The sequence below is a fragment of the Notothenia rossii genome (assembly GCF_949606895.1).
Source record: "Notothenia rossii genome assembly, chromosome: 5".
Taxonomy (NCBI): Eukaryota; Metazoa; Chordata; class Actinopteri; order Perciformes; family Nototheniidae; genus Notothenia; species Notothenia rossii.
The window spans coordinates 20,493,247-20,505,617 of NC_136903.1; the positions used below are offsets into that span (position 1 = coordinate 20,493,247).

Genomic DNA, 12,371 nt, shown 5'->3' on the forward strand with positions numbered 1-12,371 from the left:
TTGCTGCATTCACACCTAATAGTCCGCTTCTCTGGTGCGCACCAGACCACAGTTTGTTACATCGTTTCATTTTTCAGAAGGTTCGGTATGGTTGACACGTTAGTTCTCCGCTCAGTCAGCTTAGTTATCTGTTCTATGGCACAAGTCACACCTCATATAAGGGCCTGTACCGGGCCCGGCACCACGAGGGGGCAAAAGGGGGCATTGCCCCCTTGCCCCCTCAGTTGTCTTATTTGCCCCATCACCTTGAGCATCATTCATCCATCAAAAAGTACAATAAATGTCACAATTATTAAATAACTTTAAATATTTTTTTTCCCCACACGTTATTATGTTTAGATCAGATGCGTGGGTCAAGCAACGTGTAAACAAGCCTCAACCCCAAGTGAGCTTGTAGTCTTAATGTTAGCGTGCATGTGTGCTTAGCTGTAAACACAGTCCGATGGGTGACCAAAACGTCCCCGTTTTATGTAGACATTTTTTATTAATTGGGATAAACCCCTTGAGATGCACCATCTCGTTTTCAAGGGGGTCCCGACAATAGCAACAACTTACAGACATACATAAACAAAAAGACAAAATGCAAAACATGACACAAGACAAACCACATACAGTCTGTTCAGTAAAATTCAAGCAATGCACACAATCATTACAATTTGAGACAGTCGAGCAAATCAGTTTCATCAATATCAGTTAATAACAAGTACAGACCAGTTGAAAGTGAGATAACAATGCATGTTTAAATATACCCAATGATGCAAGAGACATAATAGCAGCAGGTAAAGTATTCTAGTCTGTTGGGGCTTTGAAAATGAACGCTCTTCTGCCAATCCATTTTTTTGCAGAGGGGACAGAGAAATAAATCGGAAAAGATTGTCTAACTTGATGATTTGACGAGTAGGGTACGAAATACTGCTTTAAATAAGGGGGATAGTTAAGATAAATGCATTTAAATATCAGCTGAAGCCAATGCGTGTGTCTTCTTACATTTAAAGAAGGCCATTTAAGTTGGTTATACATTGTGCAGTGATGTGTACGAAAAGGACAACCAAGAACAAATCCGAATAGTCTGTTGTAGGCTTTGTTGAGTGGAGCAAGATCTGATTTATGTGCATTTTGGTAGACAACATCACAATAGTCCATAATCGGAAGAATAAGTTGAGAAGCAATTCTCTTTCGGACACTGAGCGTGAAACAATTACGAGAGCGGTGTAAAACACCGATTCCGTAATTGACTTTTTGTATTACATGCTTTATATGTAGTTTAAATAAAAGTTCAGAGTCTAGCCATACACCAAGATATTTAAAGCTATCCACTTTATGCAGAGAAGTGCCATCCTTACATGTTATTACTACATTAGGTTTGGATTTGAGCTTCTGCCTGGTACCAAAGACCATGGTATAAGATTTTGTTTTGTTGAGCAGTAGTTTATTGTGTGATAGCCAGTCATGTAAGATATTAAAATCTGATTGAAGAGAGATCTGAATTTGTGAAAAATCTGATTTGGATGTATATATATATGACAGTGTCATCAGCATAAAGGTGAGTACAACAATTAATGAGACAAGAAGATAAATCCTTTATGTAAATAGAGAACAGAGGTGGGCCCAGAGTTGATCCTTGGGGTACACCCTTTTGTTGGATCAACAGGTCAGACTGTTTACCATTAACAACCATACATTGCTTTCTACTTTGAAGGTACGAGTTAAACCATAACACTGTATTATTAGAAAGGCCAATGCCGTGAAGTTTATCCAAGAGCAGATATCGATCAAGGAAATCAAAGGCTTTTGTCAAGTCAATAAAAATGGCATCTGTGAGTTCACCATCATCTGCAGCAGAGTACAAGTCATTCGTAAATTTAAGTAGGGCAGTTGTTGTGGAGTGATTAGGCCTGAAACCAGATTGAACCGGAGATAAAATATTATAAGTATTGAGAGAATGTGACAGTTGATTATAAATGATTTTCTCCAAAACTTGTGAAATAGAGAATATTATAGAGATTGGTCTATAATTATTTGTATCAAGTAAATCACCACCTTTATGCAGTGGAATGATGCGTGCACATTTCCGAATAGTCGGCAACTCACAGGTGGACAAAGACAGGTTGAACAAATCAGCAAGTGGGTACATGAGAATATGGGACGCCAATTTTATGAACCTGTTTTCTATACCATCGAGTCCTGCACTGCCATCCACTTTTAATTCTCTGATAGCATTATGAACTTCGTGTGGTAGAATCTTCTTAAAATAAAAATAACTGTTGCAGTATGAGTTACTATTAGAAATACCAGTCGTCAAATAGGAGTCAGATAGTAGTGAGGAACATACATTAGCGAAATGCTGATTAAATATTTGGGCAATGGATAATGGGTCATGAATTATTGTATCAGCAGCTCTTATTTTATTAATTGAATGTTTACCTGATTTATTTAAAATAGATTTAATTTTAGTCCAAAATTGCTTGGGATTCTTAAAGTCCGATGTGAGAGATTCTTTATAGTAGTTCGATTTAGCATTTCGGGTTTTACTCAGATTTCGAAGATGCCTGTATACTTCCCAATCGGCTATAGTTCTTGAATGACGATATATGGACCATGCTTTATCCCTTTCCCTAAAGAGACTGATGAGTTCAGAATTGATCCAAGGGAGATGTTGACCTTTGACCTTAACCGTTCTCACAGGTGTATGTTGTTCATGACATCAGTGAGCTCTTTATGCAGAAAATCCCAAGCATCTTGTACAAAAGGTATTATTTGAAATCTGTCCCAATTAAGTGCAACAACACCATTAATAAATAAATCAACATTCAATTTTTTATTTGGTCTGATTTTGACTAGTTTTGGAGGTAGTTTAATTAATTTGATTTCCCATACGCAATAAACAATTGAATGATCGCTGTAGCAATCCGACATGACACCAGCTTTTTAGATTCTGTCAGGATGTGACACCAGTATCCAGTCAAGCAGAGATTGGGTTCTAAGAGTGATACGAGTTGGCTCATTAGTTAGCTGTTTAACATTTAGACTACTGAAAAGTTTTTTCTCTATCAGATGATTTATCCAACCAATTTTTGTTGAAATCACCAAGCAAGATTATTTAATTTCCGCAGGAAATGGAGTTGATAGTGTCAATTATATGGTTAAAAGACTCTGCAGGTGAAGAAGGTGGCCTATAGATGCTACCAATAGTTAAGCATTTATTTTCATGAAAAATAATTTAAAGAAAAATGCTTTCAAAATGTAGAGGCTCTACAGAAGTAGCAATTAGCTCAGTGACAAGGTCAGAGGAGACATAAATAGCCACACCTCCACCCCTGCTGCATCTATCAGATCTGTAAAGCAAATATTTTGTGATTTGTAGTTCACTAACAGAAATGTTACTAAGCCAAATCTAAACATTTTGGGATAAAGATGCATCTTGTGAGAGGTCATATCCTTATTTTTATGTTCAAGTTGTGATACAGTATTTGAAGTTTTAGTTGTTTTGTTTTTTTCACAAGTCTTTTTATTTCATTATAGTGTACAATAATCGATGCCATTTCATATATTGTAATATCACAGTACACTCACTACACTGCCCCCTCCCTCCCTCCCTCCACCCGCACATGCCCACACTGACGAAACCAAAAACATTTATAAAAAAGAAAAATGCTTCTCAATATAACTTAAACAACAGAGCCATGAAAATGAAAATGAAAATAAACATAAAACGAAAAATAATAATAATAATAATAAGCCCACATCAAAGTAAAACAAACAAATAATTATACAATTAATTATACAATACAGCGACAATATAGACTGACAACACAACTAGTATTTCCGGCCGTCAGGAAAAATAGCCACAGAATGCACCATTCCATCACTGGTCATATCTCAGATATATTTTCCAAATATGAAAACAATGGCAACCACAGAGCTTGAAAGATATGTCCATGATTATATTTTTCCAAAGTCATTTTCTCCAGAGGTAAAAAATGTGTTATCTGATCAATGAAAAGTTTAAATGTTGGAGGACGTTCATTCTTCCAGAGTAAAAGTATACATTTCTTGGCAAAATATGTTATTGTGATTAGTATTCTATAATGTTTGGGGTTCAGTTTGGCATATCATTTAACAGGAAAAAACATGGATTTTGGCTCATTTCGATGCCTATAACGGCTTTTGTGAGCGCATGAATCGAATCTCAGAAATGTTTCAAGAGATCACAGTCCCAAAACAGATGCATAAATGTTCCTTCTTTTACTTTACATCTCGGACATTTTGGAGAGTTTTCTTTGGAAATGTTATGCATCTTTATGGGTGTGAGGTAAAATTTGTTGAGAAATTTAAAGTTTGCTTCTTTGATTTTATTGCTTGTGAATGGAAAATGTGTTCTTTCACAGATATTCAGCCATGTAGTTTCATCTATCTGGATTCCTAAGTCCTTTTCCCAGATATTTTTTAAGGTTGGAAAGGATGACTGAGCTCTTTTAGAAAAAAACTGCATTAAATTCTCTAATTTTACCTTTGATTGTGCTCGATGACATCAATATCTCCTCCTCTTCCAACAATCCCGATCTCAATTTATTGCTTTTAATAATTGATTGGATCACGTTCCTAATTTGCAGGTATCTGAAAAAAATCCTTATTTGAAATGTCATATTCTGCTCTTAAATCATTATGTGATTTCAATGTTATATCTTTGTGAAACAAATGTTTCAATTGCTTTATACCTGATTTCGTCCATTTGTTTATATTGATTGACAACAAATATTTGCTAAGATCAGGATTGTTCAAAATAGGAGAAAAGATTGAAATTCCTGAGTTAACATGAACTTTTTTTGTAGAGTCCCTCCAGGCTAAAAGTGTATTGACCACTGTAACACATTTGGCCATATTTTTCACCTTATTGAAGTCTTTAACAAATATAATTCTTTTGATTCTTGTTTTTTTTATTACACCAGATATATTTTGAGATGTGTCTATTGAGAGATTTAAAATAGTCGGCGGATAAATAGCATGGTAACATTTGAAAAAGAAAAATACATCTCGGTAGAATATTCATTTTTATGACATTGATTCTTCCTAGCAGTGATATTGGTAATGTGGACCATTTGGATAAATCCTGTTTGATTTTGTCAATGAGCGGATTGTAATTCTCTTTAAACAGATTATCCAGGTGTGGTATTATATTTATTCCTAAGTATTTAAAGCCACCTTGTGACAAATTAAAAGAACAAGACTTTTCCAGATTTGCTGTTGGCGTCATATGTAAGAAACAAGCATTCGATTTCTTAAAATTAATTTTATATCCTGAATATCTTCCAAATTGCTCTATCGTGTCGAGCAGATGTGGTACTGAATTTTCTGGGTCTGTTAAGTAAAGAATGATATCGTCAGCATACAGAGAAATGTTGTGTTCATCGTTAATCTTCACTCCTTTAATACTTATGTTGTCTCGCACACATGACGCCAGTGGTTCAATTACAATTGCAAAAAGCAAAGGTGACAGTGGACATCCCTGTCTTGTCCCCCTTGTTAGTGAAAAAAAATCTGAGGAACTGCAGTTAGTGATAACCGCTGCTTTAGGATTTTTATAAATTGATTTGACCCACTCTATGAATCGAGAGCCAATATTTAATCTGTTCAAGATAGCAAAAAGAAAATTCCACTCAACCCTGTCAAAAGCCTTCTCGGAATCTAAAGAAAGAAGCAGAGATGGCTTCTGACAGGTGTCCAAATGGTTTATAATATTCAAAAGTCTCCTTATATTATCAGAAGAATATCTGCCCTTGACAAAACCTGTTTGATCAGGACTAATTAGTTTAGGTAAAATAATTTCCAATCGTTTTGCTAATAATTTGGTGATAATCTTATAATCATGATCCAAGAGGCTTATAGGCCTAAATGAAGAACAATTCAAGGGGTCTTTCCCATCTTTATGTAGTACAGTAATATATGCAAGATTCATTGATTGAGGAAGTGTTCTGTTGTGAGAGAAGTTGTTAACCATTGACATAAATATAGGTTGAAGTTCAGTCCAAAACTCTTTATAAAATTCTGCCGAGAAGCCATCTGGCCCTGGGCTTTTATTTATAGGCATAGATTTAATTGCAGCCAAAACTTCTACTTCTGTAATTGATGAGTTTAGATGCCCTTGATTTAAATCAGATAATATGTAAATTAATGTTATGGAGATAATTGTCCAGTTCATCTTGTGAGTAATCACATTGAGATTTGTATAATTTGTTATAAAATTCATAAAAAGTCTGGTTAATCTGTTTTGGGTGGTAGGTTATCTTGTTTCAGACGAATTGCCTTTATAGCCCTTTCTGCTTGCTCCTTCTTTAATTGATAGGCAAGTAGTTTACTTGGTTTATTGCCGAATTCATAATTATTTTGTCTGATAAGATTCATTTGTGTTATGATTTCATTTGTTAAGTCAATATTTAATTTAGCTCTGGCTGTGTTTAATTGTTTCCATCTGTTGATGCGGATTTATGAAGTACTTCGCATCTGTTTACTTCTCTTTCAAGTTCTTGTCTGAGCTTAACATTTTCACGTTTTTTTAAAAGATGTGTATGAGATAATAAGTCCTCTTAAAGTAGCTTTCGCAGCTTCCCAAATAATATTCGGATCTATAGAGGGGTCATTATTTTCTTTTATATAGTACCTTATCCACATTCGCATTTTTAAATTTGAATTTTTCATCTCTAAGTAAGGAGTTATCAAATTTCCAGCGCCTGGATACCAATTCTCCACTCTGCAAGTGAATAGTTAGATGAACTCTTGCATGATCTGAAATATTAATGGAATCAATTTTACATTCTTTTACCCTATGCATGTATTTTGGAGGGAATACAAAAATAATCTATTCTAGAATAAGAGTTGTGGACATTTGAAAAGAAAGTGTAATCTTTGACATCTTGATTTAATTGACGCCATACGTCAATAAGGCCACATTCTGCACAAAGCCCCTGAAGGACCTTTGAGAATTTAAGATTGTGGCTCTTGGACTGGTTAGATTGATCTAATGTAGGGTTAAGAGTGCAGTTAAAATCGCCGCCCATCAGTCCTAATCCTTTGCAGTTTTCATTGAAGAGCAGCACCATGTCAGACATGAACATTGGTTCATCTATATTGGGAGCATAGATATTTAAAAAGGTGATTGGGGTTCCAAAAATAGTACCAACAACCAAAACAAACCTACCATTTGGGTCCGTAACTAATTTTTCTAATTCAAATGGGCAAGTTTTGTTTATCACAATAGCTGTCTCTCTACTATGCGTTTTATATGATGAGAAATACACCTGACCTATCCAATCTCTTTTCAATTTAAGATGTTCAGTATCTGAGAGAAAGGTTTCTTGTAAGAAGACCACATCAGCTTTGTCTTTTTTAAGAAGAGATAGTACTTTATTCCTTTTTATGGGATTTCCCAAGCCTTTAATATTCCAAGAATAGATTTTCATGTTTTGCATGCTGACTGCTGCATATCTGTGGGATTATATTTAATATGTTGTATATTTTGGCCCCATACACAAAACGGATTGTCACTGCTTTTATTATTTAACATTATAACTAATGTAACACAAACGCAAAACACAAAAAGAAAACAATATAACATCCCACCCAAACCAGGGTCTTCTGACCCTGGCAATTCATCTACCCAATTTATTGTAGCCCAGAGAGAAACAAACGTCAGAGAAATGTGCATCTCAGATCTAACGAAATGTCCTCTTTGTGTTGGCAACTTGGAGCTCCCATCCTCAGTTCTCATTGAAAATAAATAAATGTCTTCCTAATTCTCCTCCTTAACAGGGGACGGTTATATAGAAATCCGCATCCCAAATGTCACCATGGTGTGTTCCATCCGATCATTTACATGTCAAACAATATATTGCCATAAAAAAACAAGGCAAATCAAAAAAGAACGATCAGAGCAGTGTACATGGTGATATCTTAACTGTCAAAATAAGAGTGGAGGAGGAAGGGTGTATTTTAAACAGAACTGTATGTTACTGTTTTGTCAGACCCCTCCACTACCTTCTTTGTTGGTGTGGTCCGTTACGTCATTCTTTGTTGCCGGAAGCAAAGACACTGGTAAATATAACAATACAAATGAACCAGTTCGATCCTGGAAAGTCCTCTTAATGTGTTCATGCGAAAAACGATTTCCACACGTTTTCCCAATGACAGTTAATTAAAGAGCCTGTGACACGAACCCAACAACTGTTGTGCAATGAAATAGTGGGCTACTAGTAATCTCGAACCGTCAGTTTAAAAAAGAAAAAGCGATACCGTTCCGATAAATATCAATAATTTCGAACATCGCGGGAAAATTCCTTCGACTCATTTTGAGGTTTTGGGGGAAGCCGGAAGTGACGTCAATGCGGGAACGCTTCACTGTGCGGCGAGAGAGCCAAACACTGACAAAGTGTGTTGTCATGCGTAGAAATTGTGAATTACTGAGTTTAGGCACGTTAATAACGTTTTAATGAAGTTGACTACAGTATATTCATATTTGTCAGTGCTTTCATGTCAATTCGGCGAACATAAACATAAATGATCGTGGTGAAGATGATGATTAAATTAGGATTAAAAATCGGTAGTGAGAGCTGCTGAATTTCCTCCCGTCGGATGTGATATAAAAACAAATCGATTATTTTTGTAAACTCAAGTTGATGAAACTACATTTATTAGTGCTTTCATGTCAATTCGGCGAACATATGATACATTAAATGATCGTGAGGATGATGATGTAAACATATTTTGTTTGAGCCGGTCTGCATTTCCTGATGAGAAAACAAACCTTAGCTTTTTGTAGTTGCACAGTGGTGTAGTGGGCGTTGGACGCGGGGGTACGCCGTACCTCCACTTATTTGAAGCATGATTTATTTTTTAAATAGACTAATACATCTAAAATCATTGCCAGTGTTATCAGTTGCAAGTGTGTGTTTGTTGTAATAATGGCGAAAACATAATAGGCAGATTTCACAGTAATTATAATAAAAACGTAGCTCAAGCATTTATGCAACTTGATTTGAAGCGTGTGTGTGTGAGGGGCATAACTGTGTGTGTAGGGTGTAGGGTGACCAGGTGTCCCGCACAGTGCGGGACTGCACACACAGCATTTTTATTATTTGTCCCGCGTCCCACACATTGAGACTATGTCCCGCATTTGAGTGATAGTCGCGCAGAAAGGCCGGATCGGTTCGCTGACAGCCGGCACCGCCCGTTATTATTATATTGTCTAAACGGCATCATGTAAGTTGCGCTGACAGGCGACACAGAGGTCCCCAAGCCCCCCCCCCCCCCCCAGTTGACAGTTCACGAGCGCGTCCATAGTGTCTCCCGTCCACCCACCACCCCGTCTTGGCGTCCTTCCTTCTTTTTCTTTCTTTTTGTAGCAAGAGTCTTTCCTTAGATGTCAACTATTAACTATAGTCAATAAAGATGTTAAGCTTTTTCTCTGAGTGGAGGTAAAAAAACTCAAATTAATCACTGAGGTTGTGCGGAGCTCTCAGCTCAGGCTGCCATCTTGTTCCTCTCGGCCCTGTATCTGTGTTTCTAGGATTAGTATTTCTAATATAGCATTTAGCAATTGTACTCCATTAAAACAAATTGTAGTTCAGAATTTAAAATAAACACATTGTAGGAAATGCAGTATCAAAAATATGTAATCAAGTCTGCATGTTTTAATTAATCTCATACTACATGCAGTAAAAATCCTGACTCCCACTGCCCTTTTGTTCAACGGAAATCTATACTTTTTTAGGCTAGACGAGTGAGTAGTAAGAAGACCACTATAGAACAAAGTATTTGTTTACTCCGACAGTAGCGTTCACTTAAGGTACTCTTGTGGCCAAGGAGGCAACAACTCTTGTCTTGTCCTCTTTATGTACTGTAGGTGTTCTGTGGCTCATGGGTTGGCTCCTAGTGGCCATCCTTGGGCTAGAGATGTGACGATCCTGTATATCCCCAAATAATGGGTCCAGGAGTATTTTAGCTTGTTTTTCCATAAGCTCCACAAGGTCACGAAATCTAGCTCTCTCCTTTGTTCTCTGTAATATATCATAAGCCACTGTCCGCCACTTTTCTTGCAGTTTGTAAGGGAGTTTAGATATTATTGATCTTAGATTGGAAGGAATATCTAGTTCATCCATGTACTTTAAATCTTGCATAGCATTGCAGCATCCTCTTAAATACATTGCATATGCCTGAAGCGCTTTGCCATCATCCGGTCTAATTGATGTCCAGTTCATTGCCTTTTCCAAATAAGCGCTGGTTACTTTGATCTCGTCCCCAAAAGTGCTCCTTTAACAGCTGTCTGGCTTCTGTGTAACCTCTTTGGGTATCCATATGCAGGCAGCTGCGAACGAGATCTTTGGGCTGGCCGGAAGTGTACTGGTCGAGAAAGTAGAGCCTGCTAGCTGTCTTATCCTCAATAAGGTGTTCGAAAGCTCGCATAAAGGACTGATATTCAAGTGGATCACCATCAAACACTTTTATCTCCATTGCTGGTAACAAGGTAAGTTTCTGCTGCATGATGATGAGGTCAGCAATATCTCTCTGTCTCTGTATAACAGTGTCGAGGTTATCATGGGTTTCATTGCGTTGGGTGGAGCTATGCATTGTGGACATTTTGAAAGGTCTAAACTGTGTTGTGGGTCGCTGAGGGCTGCGAAGATTAATGACAGTCCTCTGAAGTGGTGTGTTAGGCACTGCACCCAATGGCATGAACTCCATGGCTGAGATTTCAGGATCCAAAGTGTCTGTGCTTCTTTCTTTTCTCTCCTCCAGATAAGCATTCATTCCATCTTGAATTTGATCAATTTTTTCCTCCACGTCAATGCTTTGCATAACCTTTATTTTAGCAGCAGATGCTGCAATTTCTGTGTCCAGTTCCATTTGTTCCAGTTGTAATAGCAGTGCATGTTTGTCCTTTAATCCAGCAGCTCTGGCTAGCAGGGCAGCCTTTTCAGCAGAATCTCTTCTACATGCTGAGGAGACTGAAGAGGTTTTTGAGCTCCTTGACTTGTGTGAAACATTAGAGATGCTGTCATGGGGATGAATCTTTGATTGTGCAATTTTTTCTCTTTTCCACCCATCCACATCTTTCATACAATATTCAAAATGTGTCATTTTTGGCTCAAACCAGTCCACATGATCCTCCTGGCTCTTTTCCTCTGATAAAAGCTGTTGTACGGATTCATGAACACTACACAAGTCATTTATATTTAGTTTGAACATTTCCAAAAGCTTCATTCACATGTTCCACATTCCCATCCTCCACAAGCAAGGCCTTAATTTCGTTCATTTTCCTTGTGCATGCTCCTAATTTCCCTCTGCGGGAGGCTTTGAGTGATTTTAACAATGTTTCTGCGTCAGCAAAAGTCCTGGGATCGTCCGACATTATTTATTTATTTGTTTTTTGGCCGTGCGTAAAAAGACGTTGCGCTCCTTTAATGAGTCTCACAGAGCACGCCTGGCTTCATTTGTTGCACAAACAAATTCAATCACATTTTTTTCACGGACGATCCACAGGTATTTACAATCCTCCTCCAATGTGTGCATCGCCGTTATGATTTCCTTTTAGACTTTAACACGTCCGACATTCCATTCAATGAGTATACGCATTTATTCCATTTATTTACTCACGACCGGCTCAGTCTCTCAGCTCCGGTGTGTCCCTCTTTTCCGGTGATCCAAACGGTGTGTGTCTCTTCCTTACGGAGTTTTTTGACTTGATGTAATGGCATCAAGGGTTTCCTCTTGCCACTATAGAGCGGGGTTGACGACACGCAATCCAAAACAATAAGCAGCCGAAGGTTTTCAGTCAAAAAGATATAATTTATTTACAAACAAGTATTGACTTAAATAGTCTCAAAATAACAAATCTTTAAACAATATTTCGGCGGTATGCTTTCATATACAGTATAAACTAAACTATACTTTGTTTGCAGTCCAATTTGCAACACTAATTTCTGTCGGCAATTTGTGGTCAAAAAACTGTTCCGCTCCCCGTCTCATCAGGTCTCTGAGCACGCCGGCTGTCCTCAATTACCTCACTTAAATACACACCGGAAGGTACACGGAAACAGATCATATTTACGATATAAAATTAAACAATCACTTCATCAAAACATATTCACCATGGCAATATAAATCATTTTCCATCATTAAATCATTTATCAAATTATGAATCGAAATAATAACTTTGTGGCTCTAACACAACACATTAGTTGTTTTTCCTTTAACTGATGGATATAGAGTTGCTGCAGTGGAGACGCTGCGCACAGCTGATCGACAGCTGGGACACAAACCACCAAATACGAAAACATAATTCAGATCCAGTCGTCATGACTCCACTCCGGAGGGATTCC

At 37.3% G+C, this 12,371-nt stretch overlaps 1 protein-coding gene across 1 annotated transcript in view; it reads right to left on the bottom strand.

The window, feature by feature from the left end:
* Nucleotides 1-12,000, bottom strand: part of LOC307039066 (uncharacterized protein) — a 26,520-nt gene extending 14,520 nt beyond the window's left edge. Inside the window, exon 1 of the mRNA XM_079680833.1 lies at nt 11,647-12,000. The gene's annotated coding sequence lies outside the window, so the exon portion shown is untranslated. The remainder of the gene's footprint in view (nt 1-11,646) is intronic.
* Between the last annotated feature and the right edge of the window lie 371 nt (nt 12,001-12,371).